This window comes from Nicotiana tabacum, chromosome 6 (genome assembly GCF_000715075.1).
Source record: "Nicotiana tabacum cultivar K326 chromosome 6, ASM71507v2, whole genome shotgun sequence".
NCBI lineage: Eukaryota > Viridiplantae > Streptophyta > Magnoliopsida > Solanales > Solanaceae > Nicotiana > Nicotiana tabacum.
Window position 1 is genome coordinate 42185323 of NC_134085.1, and position 19350 is coordinate 42204672.

The following is a 19350-nucleotide window of genomic DNA, read 5'->3' on the forward strand; positions in this document are numbered from 1 at the left end:
GCCCTGTTCCGGCTATGTTGCAACACTTATGTTCTTTTAGAGGCTCATAGACAGGTGTCGGCTCATGTATAGTTTGGTATGCCTTGTCGGCTAGTTTTTGTTGTATAGTCTTTCATAGTAGCATGGTAGCTCATACCTTATACGTAGTTTCTTGATTGTCTGGTCATCCCCTGCTATGTATTTTCATGCCGTCATATTTTATTGCTGGTTGTCCATGATCTAGGTCTACCATTTATATTGATCTCGTCAGCCTTAAAAGATAATAATGAAGGTTAGATGAAATGTACATTGGTGCTCGGCAAGTGTGGTCGGGTGCTAGTCATGGCCCTTCAGTTTGGGTCGTGACAAATTTGGTATCAGAGCAAGTCTGTCCTAGGGGTTGTCTATGAGCCGTGTCTAGTAGAGTCTTGATTATGGATGTGTAGCGCGCCACATTTATAATCAGGAGGCTACATGACATCTAGGGTTGTTACCTTCTTTTTGAATCTAGATCGTGCGTAGAGTTGAGTCGTAAGTGTTCGTCTCTAATATTCACCTTGTTTTTTTCAGTGATGCCTTCGACTAGGAAGCAAACGATTAGTAGACGGCTTGATACAGCAGCGGGAGAGGGTACCAGTCAGGTTCCCCAAGTCAGAGCAGGACAAAGTGAGGCTCAAAGTGAGATGCCGTCTCATACCTCATCTACTCCATCTCCTCCAGAGGATATTAGAAGGCACCCAGCGCCTCCAGTTCCTCCGTCTGGCACTCCAGACCAGGATATGCGGAGTGCTTTGCAGTTATTGACTAGCTTGGTAGCTGCTCAGGCTCAGAGGCAGAATACTGCTGAGAAACCAGTTAGTACAAGAGTTCGTGATTTTATTAACTTAGACCCTCCAGTGTTTACCGGATCAGACCCGAAGGAGGACCCACAGACTTTTATTGACCAGGTTCATCGTACACTTCGGGTTATGCATGTTAGTGATGCAGAGGCAGTAGAGTTGGCTTCTTATCGGCTACGGGATTTAGCGGTTCTCTGGTATGATAGTTGGGAGAGATCCAGGGGTCCGAACCCTCCTCCAGCTGTGTGGAAGGAATTTTCTGAGGCCTTTCTTCGTCACTACTTGCCAGTTGAGATACGACGAGCTAGAGCTGATAAGTTCTTGAACCTTAGACAAGGTAATATGAGTGTGCGAGAGTACAGTATGCAGTTTGATTCTTTGGCAAGGTATTCTCCCCATATGGTGGCCGAGATGAGTGATAGGGTGCATATGTTCGTGAATGGGTTGGGACCACATCTAATAAATGAGTGTACGACAGCCTCCTTGGTGGAGGGCATGGATATTTCCCGTATTCAAGCTTATGCCCAGACCCTAGAGGATCGTAAGTGCCAGCAGAGGGCAGTTAGGGAGCAGGATAGGGGCCAGCATAAGAGGGCGAGATTTGCAGGGTATTCTGATGACTTCAGAGGCCGCATCAGGCTACAGTTTTCGAGGAGTTCGGCGCCACCTGTAGCTAGTGCTCCTCCACAGTTTCAGAGGCCTCGATATGATCGATCCTATTCTGGTCCAGGTCAGAGTTCGCGGGCATCTGGCTCGCAACATCACAGGGATACTAGTCAGATGAGACCCCCAACACCACATTGTGATCAGTGCGGCAAGGCCCACTTTGGACTGTGTCGTCGAGGTTCTGATGCATGCTATTCGTGCGGGCAGCCTGGCCATATGATGCGGGATTGTCCTAATAGAGGAGGTGATGGTATGGCTCAGCCGACTGGATCTGTGTCTGGTTCTTCCTCATCAGTTCGACCTCTAGCACGAGGTTTTCAGCAGTCGACAGGTCGTGGTAGGGGTAGAGGTGCAGTGCCGAGTTCGAGTGGTGCTCAAAATCGAACCTATGCTCTAGTAGGTCGACAGGATCTCGAGTCGTCTCCAGATGTTGTTACAGGTATTATATCTGTGTTTTCTTATGATGTATATGCGCTGATTGATCCGGGATCTACATTATCATATGTTACTCCCTTTGTGGCTAATAAGTTTGGCATTGAACCTGAATTGATAAGTAAACCCCTCACGGTATCTACTCCGATAGGAGATTCTGTGATTGCTAGAAGGGTATATAGAGGTTGCACTGTGATGATTTGTAGTCGTCAAACCTCGGCAAATTTATTTGAGTTAGAAATGGTTGATTTTGATGTGATAATGGGAATGGACTGGTTGGCCTCATGCTATGCAAATGTTGACTGTCGTACGAAGATGGTTAGGTTCCAATTTCTGGGTGAACCCGTCATTGAATGGAAAGGGAACATTGCTACACCGAAAGGTAGGTTTATTTCCTATCTTAAGGCAAGGAAAATGATCTCAAAAGGTTACATTTATCATCTCGTTCGCGTTAGGGATGCGGAGGCGAAACCGCCTACTTTACAATCAATCCCTGTGGTCAACGAATTCCCAGATGTTTTCCCAGATGAACTCCCAGGCCTTCCTCCTGAAAGGGAGATTGAGTTTAGCATTGATGTGTTGCCTGACACTCAACCGATCTCTATTCCTCCATACAGAATGGCCCCGGCAGATTTGCAAGAGTTGAAGGTGCAGTTGAAGGACTTGCTAGATAAGGGCTTTATTAGGCCTAGAACTTCACCTTGGGGTGCACCAGTCCTATTCGTGCGGAAGAAAGACGGGTCGTTACGGATGTGTATCGACTATCGACAGTTGAATAAGTCTACTATAAAGAACAAGTATCCACTTCCAAGAATTGATGACCTGTTTGACCAACTCCAGGGTGCCAAGTATTTCTCCAAGATTGATTTACATTCAGGGTATCATCAGGTAAGGGTTAGGGAGAAAGATATTCCAAAGACGGCCTTCCGGACAAGATATGGGCACTTTGAGTTCTTGGTGATGTCGTTCGGGCTAACAAATGCCCCAGCAGCTTTTATGGATCTCATGAATACTATATTCAGGCCCTATCTTGATGTGTTCGTGATTGTATTCATTGATGACATTCTAGTGTATTCTTGTTCGGAGGCGGAACACGCGGGCCACTTGCGGATAGTATTACAGACGCTTCAGGATCATAAGTTATATGCTAAGCTCTCCAAATGTGAATTCTGGCTGAACTCAGTAGCATTCCTTGGCCATGTGATATCTGATGAGGGTATTAGTGTCGACACTCAGAAGATCGATGCAGTAAAGAATTGGCCGAGACCTACAACACCATCAGAAGTCCGCAGCTTCCTAGGACTAGCAGGATATTATAGGCGGTTTGTAGAAGGATTTTCCTCTATATCATCACCATTGACTAAGTTAACACAAAAAGCTACCAAATTCCAGTGGTCTGACACTTGTGAACGTAGTTTTCAGGAGCTGAAGAATCGATTGACATCTGCACCAGTGCTCACTCTTCCTGAAGGAACAGAAGATTATGTGGTATATTGTGATGCCTCAGGTATAGGTTTGGGGTGCGTATTGATGCAGCGTGGGAATGTGATTGCTTATGCATCAAGGCAATTGAAGAAGCATGAAAAGAATTATCCAACCCATGATTTGGAATTGGCTGCAGTAATATATGCTTTGAAGATATGGCGGCACTACTTATACGGCGTCCATGTTGACATCTACACAGATCACAAGAGTTTACAATACATCTTCAAGCAGAAAGAGTTGAATTTGAGGCAGCGTAGGTGGCTTGAATTATTGAAAGACTACGACATCGAGATATTGTATCATCCCGGTAAAGCCAATGTTGTGGCAGATGCTCTCAGCCGTAAATCAATGGGAAGCTTAGTACATATTGAGGCAGGTAGATGGGGGTTGATTAAAGAGCTTCATCAGCTAGCCAATATGAGAATCAGATTGTTAGACTCTAATGACGGAGGTGTTACTGTACAGAATACATCAGAATCATCTTTGGTAACCGAGGTAAAAACACGACAATATGAAGATCCTATCTTAGTACGATTAAGAGAAAGCATTCAACAGTGTAAAAGTATGGCTTTTGGGATCGGAAAAGATGGGGCACTGAGATACCAGAGCCGATTGTGTGTGCCTAATGTGGCAGGGTTGTGAGAGAAGATTATGAATGTGATTCATCAATCCCGATATTCCATCCATCCCGGCTCGACAAAGATGTATCATGATGTCAAGGAGCAGTATTGGTGGGATAATATGAAGAAGTCTATTGCAGAATTTGTGGCCCAGTGTCCCAATTGTCAACAAGTAAAGATAGAACATCAGAAACCCGGTGGATTGCTTCAAAATATAGAGATTCCGACCTGGAAGTGGGAGGTGATTAATATGGACTTAATTATTGGATTACCTCGCTCTTATCATAAGTTTGACTCCATCTGGGTGATAATTGATTGACTTACAAAATGTGCCCATTTTCTGCCAGTGAAGACAACTTACACGGCTGAAGATTATGCGAAGTTGTATATCAAGGAGATTGTTAGGCTTCATGGTGTACCCATATCTATTATATCAGACCGAGGAGCTCAATTTACGGCTAACTTTTGGAGGTCTTTCCAGAAGGGTTTAGGCACACAAGTAAATCTCAGCACTGCATTTCATCAGCAGACTGACGGACAGGCTGAACGTACCATTCAGACACTGGAAGATATGCTACGAGCATGTGTTCTAGATTTTAAGGGGAATTGGGATGATCATCTTCCACTCATAGAATTCGCCTATAACAATAGCTACCATTCCAGTATTAAAATGGCCCCATATGAGGCACTATACGGGAGGAGATGTAGATCACCAATTGGATGGTTTGAAGTTGGTGAAACAGAATTATATGGGCCAGATTTGATTCACCAAGCTATTAAGAAGGTGAAAGTGATACAGGAGCGATTGAGGACGGCACAAAGCAGGCAAAAATCTTATTCTGATGTCCGACATCGTGATCTAGAGTTTGAGGTTGGTGATTGGGTTTTCCTGAGGATCTCACCAATGAAGGGTATTATGCGTTTTGGGAAGAAAGGTAAGCTGAGTCCAAGGTATATCGGGCCGTATAAAATTCTTCGACGGATTGGACAGGTTGCTTATGAGTTAGAATTGCCATCCGAATTGGAATTTGTTCACCCGGTATTCCATGTATCTATGTTGAGAAAATGTATTGGAGACCCTTCTTGAGTCATCCATATCAAAGATGTACAAGTTACAAAGGACCTATCATATGAAGAAGTGCCAGTGGCGATATTAGATCGGCAAGTCCGCAAGCTGAGAACAAAAGATGTAGCTTCCGTCAAAGTATTGTGGAGGAACAAAAATATGGAAGAAATGACATGGGAAGCAGAAGAGGAGATGAAGTCTAAATACCCTTACTTATTCCAGAATAAAGATAACAAGGATGCTGGTGGAAGACAGAATACATTGGAAGGTGAAACGGCTCTATGAGGTAAGCAATAATTTGAGAATACTCCTCCTTAATACAAAATGGTGATATGTAGATAATGTAAATACGCATAATGCTTTGTGTAGCCTTGTGAAGCCATATGTTGGGATTAATTACTTGCAAGTTTTGCTAGTGACCATTTTATAGGGGAAAATTGATCGGAAATTTCAATTGGAATCCACGATGATTTAAACTCCCCATAAACCCTTACATTCGAGGACGAATGTTCCTAAGGGGGGGAGGGTGTTACAACCCATATCCACATGTGTTAGTTCATGCCATATATTAGTTAACATAAATCCAAGAAGGAATTATCTTTGAGATGATAAGAAGTCAATCCTATTGGTCTTAAGTGATACAAGAGTGTATAAGGGTGATTAACCAGTATTAGAAGTTAAACGAATCAAGGATGTTGTAACTCGAATTTTCAGGTAATCTAGCGGTGCTTAATACACTCAAGAGGTCATTTATGAAGGTATTTTAATCATATAATATCCGTATCATAAGTCTTGAAGTCAAACGAGTTATGAAACAAAAGTCGACAAAAGTTGTCGCAACTTAGGTTCATAATTTTACTTAAACATTAGGTCAAATGTTTCTAATCTTTTCTCATAATTTACAAGGAATTACGGGATTATCTACCAACCAAATTAAAGATCTATGAGTCTAGTTTCCAACGCATTAAACCGTTCATCGATACAATTTCGGAGTAGAGAGATATTCGCGTTTTCGCGAGACTACGCCAAGCACCTCTCTATGGGGCCCACTAAGTCGGTTTAAGATATTTGGACCTATATAGGATGACTCCAACCCGTTTTAAGTTATTTATTTTCACTATTTTCAGACCTTAGAACCCTAGGAACATCCTCTCAAGGTTCTCTCAAGATTCAAGACCCAAATAAAGGGCAAACAACACAAATCAAGTGTCGGGAATTCCGTGGCGCTAGTAAGTCTCTTGTTCTTCTTGTTGTTGCTCATTTTTGTGTCGTTCCAGCTCGTGTGGGAGGTGGTTTTAAAGGGTTTATGTTCTGTAAATACTCCTTCATGTTCTTAATATCAATCCTAGGTGATTTCAAGCCTTCTAAAGTGATTCTAGTGCCGAAAAACATTAATTGATCGCTAGTTTTGCTTTTTTGTTGTTGTGGCAGCATTGGAGGGATATTTCATGGAAATTTAAGCTCAAATTGGAGTTGTTCTTTCTGTATAAAGGTAAGGAACCTCTTACTCTATACGTATTTAAGATTATCCAAGTTGCGGCTAAGCCATTGAAGCTAGAACTTGTGAGATATATATCGAAAGGCTTGGTAGTAATGTTATTGTTTTGTGGACTGTTTTGCGTTGTTGTTGGGCTGCGTATTTTACTACTATCTTATGGAGTTTTGGAGGATGAAGGGTGTGGAGAAACACCATATATATATATAGGGTTATGGGCTGATAGTTATTCGTAACATTTCCAGGTTGTTTGACACGACTACGGTGGTCGTCGTATGTATGGAGTGATTAGGCTATGTGTGGACTATTTTGGGAGGCTCAATATGTTTATTATTGATGTTGTTTGGGCTGTTTGGTGACTGTTTTGAATGGTGTGAGGTCATATATAGGGGAGGTGCTGTCCGTTTCATCGTAAAATAGGTTGTGGTCGATACATAATAGTTATGACGCTTAAATGATAACGATAGTATCGTTTCTCTTATTGTAGACTAAGGAGTTTTGACAATTGCATAGCTTGAGATTGGGGCAGTATATACAAGGTATGTTAGGCTATCCCTTTCCTTCTTTTGCACGACTCCGATTGTACATAATGTAATGAACGAGCTTCCAAAGATACTCTACTCTTAGAAGCTAGCAGTACTTACATTGTTTTCCCTCTTATGGAACGATTGATGTTAATGTTGCTTCTCTTATTCTTATGTTATCAATGTTATTGGTACTTCCTGATTCTTATAAGGTTCATAGTGAAGAGTTAGTCCTAATAACGTGTACAGAGGATACCGACCTTACGTCACTCCGAAAGGTTTAGAATGTGATTCCATGAGTCGAGCATGCATTATATATATATATGTATCTATTTTACTCTACCGAGCCACGCTATAGTTGGCCGGGTACGGCACCTATTGTGCAACCACTGATCAGTTAGGTTTTACTGAGCTCCACGTGGCCGGGTACGATTCTACCGAGCCTATTATGGCCGGGTACGATATGATGATGATGATGCCCACAGAGGCGAATGCTTTAAAGGTTTATGTATTTATACATATGTATCATGCATTTCATGTAAGTAGCCCTCAGAGGTACTAAGATGTTACAGGTTGTATATTCTCTATCCTTGCTTACATTACTGATCGCATTTATGGTTCCTTGCCTTACATACTCAGTACTTTATTCGTACTGACATCCTTTTATTTGTGGACGCTGCATGTCGTGCTGCAGGTCCTGATAGACAGGCAGGTGCAGCTCCCCCACCACAGTAGACTGTCTAGTTCAGCGGTGATTGGCGAGATCCCTTCTCCGGACTTGCCTTGGTCTTGGTATGTAATTTTTGTTATAGACATTATGGGTATGTCGGGGCCCTGTTCCGGCTATGTTGCAACACTTATGTTCTTTTAGAGGCTCATAGACAGGTGTCGGCTCATGTATAGTTTGGTATGCCTTGTCGGCTAGTTTTTGTTGTATAGTCTTTCATAGTAGCGTGGTAGCTCATACCTTATACGTAGTTTCTTGATTGTCTGGTCATCCCCTGCTATGTTTTTTCATGCCGTCATATTTTATTGCTGGTTGTCCATGATCTAGGTCTACCATTTATATTGATCTCGTCAGCCTTAAAAGATAATAATGAAGGTTAGATGAAATGTACGTTGGTGCTCGGCAAGTGTGGTCGGGTTCTAGTCATGGCCCTTCAGTTTGGGTCGTGACAAAGTGTATCACCATAGGGTGCACCAGTGTTATTTGTGAAGAAGAAGAAAAACGGTACTATGCGGATGTGCATTGATTATCGCCAGTTGAACAAAGTTACTATTAAGAACAAGTACCCGTTGCCGCATATTGATGATTTGTTTGACTAGTTGTAGGGTGCTAGGGCATTCTCTAACATCGACTTGAGGGGTACCATCAGTTGATGATTTGGGACTCGAATGTTCCAAAGACTGCTTTCCATACTAGATATGGCCATTATGAGTTTCCAGTGATGTCCTTCAGCTTGACTAACGCCCCAACGGCGTTTATGGATTTGATGAATAGGGTGTTCAGGCCATACATTGACTCGTTTGTCATTGTCTTCATTGATGACATTTTGATCTACTCGTATAGCATGGAGAACACGAGCAGCATTTGAGAGTTGTGCTTCAGACATTTCAGGAACAAAAGTTATATGTTAAGTTCTCCAAGTGTGAGTTTTGGCTAGATTCTGTAGCATTCTTGTGGAATATTGTATTAGGCGAGGGTATTAAGGTGGATCCCAAGAAGATTGAGGCAGTTCAGAGTTGGCCTCACCCATTTCGGCGACTGAGATCAGAAGTTTCTTGGGGTTAGAAGGTTATTATCGTCAGTTTGTGGAGGGCTTCTCATCTATTATAGCACATTTGAATAGATTGACCCAGAAGGGTAATCCATTCCATTGGTCTGATAATTGTGAGGCGAGCTTTCAGAAGCTCAAAAAGCTTTTACTACGGCACCCGTTCTAGTGTTGCCTTCCGGTTCAGGGATATATATGTGTATTGCGATGCTTCATGCGTCGATTTGGGTTGTGTTTTGATGTAGGAGGGGCGAGTTATTGCATATGCTTCACGTCAGTTGAAGATCCATGAGAAAAATTACCATGTGCATGATTTAGAGTTGGCCGCGATTGTTCATGCTCTTAAGATCTGGAGGCATTATCTTTAAGGGTTTCATGTGAGGTTAACACTGATCATCGCAGCTTGTAGCATTTTCTCAAGAAAAGTGATCTCAATTTGAGGCAGCGCAGATGAATTGAGTTACTGAACGATTATGATATCACCATTCTTTACTATCTGAGCAAGGCGAATGTAGCTACAAATGCCTTGATTAGAAAGGCAGAGAGTATGGGTAGCTTGGCATTAATTTCAGTAGAGGAGAGGCCACTAGCATTGGACATTCAGTACTTGGTTAACAGACCTGCGAGGTTGGATATTTCAGAGCCCAGCCGCGTTCTTGTATGCATCGTTGCCCAGTCTTCACTATTGGAGCAGATCAAGGCTCCACAGTTTGATGATTTGCACTTGTTGGTTCTCAAAGAGACGGTACTATAGGGTGGTGCCAAGGAGGTTACTATCCGCGAGGATGGTGTTCTGTGACTCCAGGGTCATCTATGTGTTCCTAATGTCGATGTCTTAAGGGAGAGGATTCTAGAGGAGGCACACAGTTCTTGGTATTCTATTCATCCAGGTGCTAAAAAGATGTATCGCGACCTGAGGCAACATTATTGGCGGCGGCGGATGAATAAAGACATAGTTGAGTATGTAGTTAGATGCCCAAATCGCCAGCAAGTTAAGTATGAGCACCAGAGGCCAGGTGGCCTACTCCAGCAGATGACTATACCGGAGTGGACATGGGAGCGCATTACTATGGACTTTGTAGTTGGGTTGCCGCGGACCTTGCAGAAGTTTGATGCAGTTTGGGTCATTGTCGACAGGTTGACCAAGTCGGCACACTTCATTCCGGTTGTGACTACTTATACTTCAAAGAGGTTGGCCCGATTTATATTTAGGAGAAGTTTGGTTGCATGGTGTGCCTATTTCCATCATATTAGATAGAGGTCCTCAGTTTACTTAGCATTTCTGGAGAGTAGTACATAGTGAGTTGGGGACCCGTGTATAGCTCAACTCAGCATTTCATCCCCAAACCGATAGGCAGTCGGAGTGGAGAGTTCAAATCTTGGAGGACATGCTCAGAGCATGTGTGATTGACTTTGGAGAGAAGTGGGATCACTTCTTTCCTTTGGCCGAGTTTTGTTACAATAACAATTATCAGTCCAGCATCGAGATGTCTCCATTTGAGGCTTTATATGGTCGGCTATGTCATTCTCCCATTGGGTGGTTTGATCCCAGTGAGGCTAAATTATATGGTACTGATTTGGTAAAGGATGCCTTGGAAAAGGTAAAGTTGATTCAGGAGCGACTTCTCATAGCACAGTTCAGACAGAAGAGTTACGCGGATCAGACGACGCGTGATGTATCATTTATGGTGGGTGAGAAGGTTCTCTTGAAATTTTTGCCAATGAAGTGGATTATGAGGTACAAGAGGAAGGGAAAGTTGAGCCCAAGGTTTATAGGCCCATTTGAGGTGTTCAGACGAGTTGGAATGGTTTCTTATGAGCTTGCTTTGCCTCCCAGTCTATCGGGAGTTCATCCATTTTTCCACGTGTGTATGCTCCGGAGGTATCATGTCGACTTGTCACATGTGTTAGACTTCAGTGATTCAGCTAGATGAGAGCTTGGGTTATGAGCAGGAGCTAGTTGCCATTGTTTATAGACAGGTTCGCCAGTTGAGGTCTAAGAGGAAATGGGAGGAGGTGAGCATCTCTATTTTGTGAATTTTGATAATAATCTTACATGTCTTTTGTTGAATTTAAGAAGCCTTTTATGGCTTAGCCAAGAGGCCCTCTAAAGGTGCCACCTAGCCTCATGACATATTAGTCACATTAGGCTTAATGAAAGCTTTACACATGCTACCATGTTGGGAACACATAACCTTATCCAAATTATGCTTAACTAATTAGATAATCTCCCACTAAAAATCCATAATTACCCAATTATTTATATAATTAAGAATTATCCCAAATTACTTAGAATACTACTCACTTTTAACATACTTTATACATCTTACTATCATGGTCATGTGGTACCTTGTATGACACTAGCCCCTAAATACCGGGTAATATAGCTTGGATCGTATTTTATCCCCAAATTATCAAACTCTGACGGAACTCATTTTCTTCGATTCGCTTACCCTCTCCTTCTACTTATCACTTATTTTAAATAGCGTAATACTTATAATCTCAAATAATCTCATTCCCGAGCTTACGTCGATTAGCTTACGATGAAACTTTAACGTACGAAAATGCGGGATGTAACATCTCATTTCTGAGATTATATCAATTTACTTATGGAATACTTTCACGTACAAAAATATGGTATGTAACATGTAAGAACTCACGGGACGGTGATCGAAAGCTCGTGAGTTCAAGTTATTCACTTGTAGCGGATTGTTTTGTGGACTATTTTGTGTTGCTGTTGGATTGCGTGTTTTACTACATTTTTATGGAGTTTTGAAGGAGTAAGGGTGTGGATAAACACCACATAAACTTAGGGTGGTGGGCTGGTCATTCGTCATAACATTTTCGGACTGTTTTACACTACTACAGTGGTCGTTTTGTGTATGAAGAGATTGGGGCGTGTTGGGCTATTTTGTAGTATTTTGTGGTGTATATAAGGTTGCAAAATAATGTATATATGTTGTTATTGTTGTGTTCTTGTGTTGTTGGTGTTATCTTGAATTTGGAGGAAGTAAAGATCAAAGGGGAGATGCTGCCCGTTTTAATAAAATAAGCCAATCGTTCGTTATACGATAGTTGTATCTGTCGTAACTTAATTATAGTATTATTATCATCGTTGTAGATTAAGGTGAGAAGAGGTGATTTCAACTTGGTGATTGGAATATTGCGATAAGGTATGTTAAGGCTAAACATTTCTTCATTTTAGCATGATCCCGTAACTACATGAGTTTGATAACGAGGCATAAAGAGAAGTCCGTATTCATGAACTTATGTACATTATCCTAGTCTCATATGTTATAGTATTCTTCCTTATCAGGACTTTATATTCAGTTAAGTATTGTCTTCTTCCAGTCAAGAGAGAAGAGGGTCTATATATGTATACAGTATTACAGTATTTTCACCACCATCGAGCTATAATCGGCGGGAAGGACCCTATTTGACTCCTGGTTACTTTCAGTTATTATATTATCAGTTTTGTTTCATCTTTCAGTTATTTTATCGCCTTACATACTCGGTATATTATTTCGTACTGACATCCTTTTTCTAGGGACGTTGTATTTCATTCTTGCAAGTTCATAAAGACAAACGGGTAGACCTCCTCAGTATGTGTTGCTCGAGTTCAGCTTGATCGGTAAGCTCCACGTCTTTCAGAGTTTTTGAGTCTAGGGTTTTGTGTACATATTGTGTATATATGTATATATGTTATAGGTAGGTTGGGGCCTTGTTCCAATCACAGTACATCCATCCGTATAGGCTTGTAGACATATCATGTCAGTTAGGATAGTATGTTAGGCTTGTAGGCCTTGTATGTATATTTTGTTGGTTTGTCAACTGTAGTAGTTATAACAGCCTTGTCGGCCCAGCTTTATATTGTTGTTTAGTCAAAACTAGTTTCCATTCAGTTTTATATTTTGCTTCGAAAATTGTCTTGCAATGTGGCCCCATGGCCAAAGTATGACATTGTATGTTTAGAGCTATCCGCAAGTTGGTACGCTAGGTTAAGTGAGGCAACGGGTACCAGCCTCTTCTCCCCAGGTTTGGGGCGTGACAGGTAGAGGCCAAGGTACAACTCGTACAACAACTAGAGCAGCACCCGTGGAGCCACCAGTTGATCCAGCTCGGGAGCAGATACCAGATGTGGTTGAGCCAGTGGGACTAGCTTAGGCACCAGTTGTGCCCATTGTGATTCCAGACCTTCAGGAGGCTTTGGCCTAGATAATGACTGTATGCACTAGCCTTGCTCAAGCGGTTTAAGTTCAGGCCGCACCAGCCACTTCTCAGGCCGGGGGAGGTACTTAGACTCCTGTCACCCATACTCCAGAGCAGGTGGTTCAAAGACTTCAGACATCGGGGGTACTACTAGCCTAATCAATTGTAGTTGCTCAGGCCTAGGTGGGTCCACCTATGAGTGACGAGAAGCAAAAGAGGCCAGAGCTTTTTGGGAAGCTCCGGCCTCTTGCATTCATCGGTTAGAGGATGCTAAGGACTTCTTAGACAGGTGTTAGTGGATCCTTAACACGACATGTATTCTGGAGACTAGTGGAGTTTCATTTACTACTTTTCAGCTGTTAGAGGCAACTTTCAGATAGTGGGAGGCTTAAGAGTTGGGCAGGCCAGCCGGCGCTGCACGACTTATGTCGCATGAGTTCTCAATTCTCTTCTTGGAGAAGTTTGTTCCATAGACCTGCAGGGAGCAGTTGCATAGGCAGTTTAAGAAACTACGCCATGAGGGTATGTCCGTGACCAAGTATGAGATGAGATTTTCAGAGTTGGTTTATCACAAGATCTGGTTGGTTCCCGTAAAGAGGGAGAGGATTAGGAGGTTCATTGATGGCCTCAACTATGGACTGCGCTTCTTAATGACTGGGGAGCTTGCTTCAGGTGCTAGGTTCTATGAGGCCGTCGATATTTCTAGGCGGCTAGAGCAGGTCCGTATTTAGGAGAGTGAGGAGAAGGAGGCCAAGAGGCCTCATGGTTCGGGTGTTTTCAACATTGTTTCTTCTAAAAGGAAGTCCTACCAAAGTAGGGGTCGTCCTTATAGGTCCGCTCAGATAGTTCGTCCAGTTTATCGTGGTGCATCAGCTAGCCATGATTCATACAGTGATCTTCGGATTTGTCATCTCTCATTGCTCTCCCAGCTTAAAGTTTATCTCGTGCTCCATCAGTTCACGATTCATTTGTGCCAAGTCATTCTAGTAGTGTTTCTAGTTCTCGGGGTCGATTTAGTATCTGCCGCCATTGTCAGAATGGGTTGCTTTGAGTGTGGAGATTTTTTTCATGTGAAGAGTTATTATCCTTGTCTTTTTGGAGGTCCAGTTAAGCAGAAGAGTCAGGCTATAACTTCTGCACTAGTTACTACACCACCCACTAAGCCAGCTCAAGGTGGGGCTTAGGTAGCTAGAGGTCATCTTGGACGGAGGCCGATCAGATGGCGGTCAGGCTCGCGACTATGCTTTCCCTGCCAGGCCAGAGGCCGTTGCTTCAGACGCAGTGATCACAGGTATTGTCTCAGTATGCCACATGTATGCTTCCATATTATTTGGCCTCGATTCAACTTATTCATATGTATCATCATATTTTTCACGTTATTTTGATATTCCACGTGAGTCATTAGTTTCGTATGTTCATGTATCTATGTTGGTAGGCAATTCTATTATTGTGGACCGTGTGTATCGGTCGTGTGTGGTGACATTGGGGGTTTGGAGACGAGAGTTTATTTCTTATTGCTTAGTATGGTTGATTTTGACGTGATTCTGGGCATGGATTTGTTGTCCCCATGTCATGTTATTCTAGATTGTTACACTAAGACCATGACGTTGCCGATGCCAGGGTTACCTAGGATTGAGTGGAGAGGTTCTCTGGACTATATTCCTAGTAGGGTGATTTCATATCTGAAGGCCCAACGGATGGTTGGGAAGGGGTATTTGTCATATTTGGATTTTGTGAGGGATGTTGGTGTTGATACTCCCGCCATTGATTTTGTTCCAATAGTGCGAGATTTTCTGGACGTATTTTATGTAGTCCTATCGGGCATGCTTCCCGGCAGGGACATTGATTTTGGTATTGAATTGGTGCTAAGAACTCAGCCCATTTCTATTCCTCCATATCTTATGGCACCAGCATAGTTGAAAGATCAACTTCAAGATCTTCTTGATAAAGGGTTCTTTAGGCCTAGTGTGTCGCATTAGGGTGAATCGGTTTTATTTTTGAAGAAAAAAGATGGTACCACGTGGATGTGCATTGACTATAGACAGTTGAACAAAGTTACAATTAAAAACAAGTATCATTTACCGCGCATTGGTGACTTATTTGACGAGCTTCAGGGATCTAGAGTGTTATCTAAGATTGATTTGAGGTCTGGATATTACAATTTGAAGATTCAGGACTCTGATATTCTGAAGGTGGCATTCAGGACCCGCTATGGTCACTACGCATTCCTTGTGATGTCTTTGGGCTGACCAATGCCCTAGCGGCATTCATACATTTGATGAACGGTGTATTCCAGCCATATCTTGATTCAATCATCATATTATTTATTAATGATATTTGGGTATACTCACGTAGCCAGGAAGAGCATGCACATCATATGAGGATTATGCTACAGACGTTGAAAGAGGGGAAGCTTTATGCTAAGTTCTCCAAGTGTGAATTTTTGCTCAGTTCGATGGCGTTCTTGGGGCATATGGTATCCAGTGAGGGGATTAAGATGGATCCAAAGAATATTGAGGCAATTTAGAGTTGGCCTAGATCGTCTTCGACTACTGAGATTCGAAGTTTTCTCAACTTGGCCGAATATTATCGTCGTTTTGTGGAGGGTTTCTCGTCCATTGCAATGCCTTTGACTAGGTTGACCCAAAAGGGTGCTCCATTCAGGTGGTTGGATGAGTGTGAGGAGAGCTTTTAGAAGCTCAAGACTGCCTTGACCACAACTCCAGTTCTAGTTTTGCCTTCAACATCGGGTTCATACACAGTGTATTATGATGCTTCTCAGATTGGTATTGGATGTTTCTTCATACAGGAGGGTAGAGTGATTTCTTATGCTTCATGCCAGTTGAAGCCTCATTGGAAGAACTACGTCATTCATGATTTGGAGTTGGCAGCCATCATTCATGCATTAAAGATTTGGAGGCACTATCTCTAGGGCGGGCCTTGTGATGTATTTACAGATCATCGGAGTCTTCAGCACTCGTCCAAGCAAAAAGATCTAAATTTGAGGCAGCGGAGATAGTTAGAGATGTTAAAAGACTATGATATTACCATATTATATCATCTCGGGAAGGCCAATGTGGTGGTCGATGCCTTGAGTAGAAAGGCGGTGAGTATGGGTAGCCTTGCATATATTCCTGCTGGTTAGAGAGAGCTTGCATCAGATGTTCAGGCCTTGGCCAATCAGTTCATGAGGTTAGATGTTTTGGATCCTATTCGGGTTCTAGCTTGTGTGGTTTCTCGGTCTTCCTTATATGATCGCATCACAGAGCGTCAGTATGACGACCACTATTTGCTTGTCCTTAAGGACGCGGTTAAGCACGGTGAGGCCAAGGAGCTTTCCATTAGGGATGATGGGGTGTTGCGGATGCAGGGTCGGATTTGTGTGCCCAATGTGGATGGGCTACGTGAGTTAATTCTTGAAGAGGCCCTTAGTTTGTGGTATTCCATTCATTCGGGTGCTGTGAAGATGTATCAGGACTTGAGGCAGCACTACCAGTGAAGGAGAATGAAGAAATATATAGTGGGGTTTGTAGCTTGGTGCTTGAATTATCAACAGGTGAAGTACGAGCATCAAAGGCCGGGTGGTTTACTTCAGAGGCTTGAGATTCCTGAGTTAAAATGGGAGCGTATCACCATAGACTTTGTAGTTGGGCTCCCACGGACTTTAAAGAAGTTTGATGCTATTTGGGTGATTGTGGACCGGTTGACTAAGTTCGGACATTTTATTCCAGTTGGTACTACCCATTCTTCGGAGCGATTGGTTGAGATCTATATCCGCTAGATTGTTCGCCTTCACGGTGTGCCAGTGTCCATTATTTCAGATTGGGGCACACAGTTCACATAACAGTTTTGGAGAGCAGTGCAGCGAGAGTTAGGCACACGAGTTGAGTTGAGTACAACATTCCTCTCTCAAACGGACGGACAGTCCGAGCATACCATTCAGATATCAGAGGATATGCTACATGCTTGTGTCATGGATTTTGGGGATTCTTGGGATAAGTTTCTAGGGCTTGCAGAGTTTGCCTACAACAACAGCTACCAATCGAGTATTCAAATGGGTTCGTATGAGGCCTTTTATGAGAGGCAGTGTTGGTCTCCGGTTGGTTGGTTTGAGTCGGGTAAGGCTGGGCTATTAGGTACTGACTTGGTTCAGAATGCTTTGGAAAAGGTTATGTTGATTCATGATCGGCTTCGCAAACGCATTCTAGAGGAAGATTTACGCCGATCAGAAGGTTTGTGACGTTGCCTACATGGTGGGGGAGAAGGTATTGCTCAGAGTTTCACGCATAAAGGGTGTTACGAGGTTCGGGAAGAAGGGGAAATTTAACATTCAGTATATTGGCCCTTTTGAGGTTCTTGAGAGGATTGGAGAGGTGGCTTACAAGCTTGCATTGCCACTTAGTCTATCGAGTGTTCATCCAGCGTTTTATGTTTCCATACTTTGGAAGTATTTCGGTGATCCGTCTCATGTTTTGGACTTCAACACGGTTCAGTTATATAAGGATTTGACTTATGATGTGGAGATGGTGGCCATTTTGGATCGACAAATTCGAAAGTTGAGGTCAAAGAATATAGCTTTAGTGAAAGTACAGTGGAGAAGTCACCCAGTTGAGGAGGCTACTTGGGAGACCGAGCGGGAGATGCGCAGCAGATATCCACACCTATTTTAGACTCCAAGTATGATTCTAGACCTGTTCGAGGATGAACGTTTGTTTAAGAGGGGGAGAATGTAACGACCCGGCCGGTCGTTTTGAGTATTGTCGCCCCATTCTACCATTTATTACATATTTTATGTTAATTTGTTGTTATGTGACTTGCGGGGGTGGTTGGTTAGGTTCTGAGGATGTTTCGAAATGACTTGGGACACTTAGTCCTAAGGTTGTAAGCCTAAGTTGAAAGAGTTGACCGAATGTTGACTTATGTGTAAATGATCCCGAAATGGAGTTTTGATGGTCCGCTAACTCCGTGTGACCATTTTGGACTTAGGAGTGTGTCCGAATATTGATTTAGAGGTTCGTAGGTTGTTTTGGCGAAAGTTGGAAAAGTTGAAGTTTGGAGAGTTGAGAAGTTTGACCAAGAGTTGACTATGTTGTTACTAGGCTCGGATTTTTGTTTCGGAAGTTGGAATAGGTTCATTCTATCATTTAAGACTTGTGTGCAAAATTAGAGGTCAATCGGAGTTGGTTTAATAGGTTTCAGCATCGATTGTAGAAGTTGGAAATCAAATAGTTCAATAGGCTTGAATTTGGATGCGATTTGTGTTTTAGATGTTGTTTGATGTGATTTGAGGGTTTGACTAAGTCCCTATGATGTTTTAGGATGGGTTGGTATGTTTGGATGGGTATCGGGTCCTCAGGAGTGATTCGGATTGAAATCGGATCAAGAATTGGACTTGAGAAATTTTTGTGGACAGTTGTTCTAGTGTAACCACATCTGCGAAGGTTTAGCCGCAGGTGCGTAGCCGCAAAAGCATCCATGTAGGCACAGATGCGAGAGTTGGTGAGAAAGCCTGGGACCGGAGGTACGGAAGAAAGTCCGCAGAAGCGCCTTCCGCGCAAGAAGGTCCGCAGAAGCGCAAACGGGTAGGAAGGTGTGGGGTAGCAGAAGCGGAAGGACTCCGCAGGAGCGGAAGCACGGGAGCGGGTGTGACCCGCACAAGCGGTCCCGCAGGTAGGAGGAGGGAACCGCAGGTGCGATTGGTCGGGGGCTTAAGTGAGTTTCGTAGGTGCGGAACTAGCAGATGCAGTTCTGCAGAAGTGGATCATGGACCAGAGGTGCGAAAGTGCTGGTAGTGTTATAATTCAAAAGGGTTCCGAGTTTTCTTCATTTGTGGACTTTGCAAGCTCGGCTAGTGGCGATTTTTGAGAGGGGTTTCACTAGATTTCAAGAGGTAAGCAACTTTTGGTCATCTTTATTCATTAATATTGAATACCCATTGAATTTTCCACATAGATTAGGTGTTTTTGAGGTGAAATTTGGAGAACTTTGGACTAGTGATTTGGGAGTGAGATTTAGAGGATTGAAGGTTGATTTGTCGCCGGAATTGGATAATTTTGTAATAGTTAGACTCATTATTGAATGGATGTTCGAATTTTGTAAATTTTATCGAGTTCCGAGACGTGGGCCTAGGGTTAACTTTTTTGGTTGACTTTTTAGCTTTGGTTAAAAGAACTTAGCTTTCTCGTATGAAATTAATTCCTATAGCTAGTATTGATTGTATTAAGCTATTTGTGGCTAGATTCGAGTCGTTCGAAGGCCGA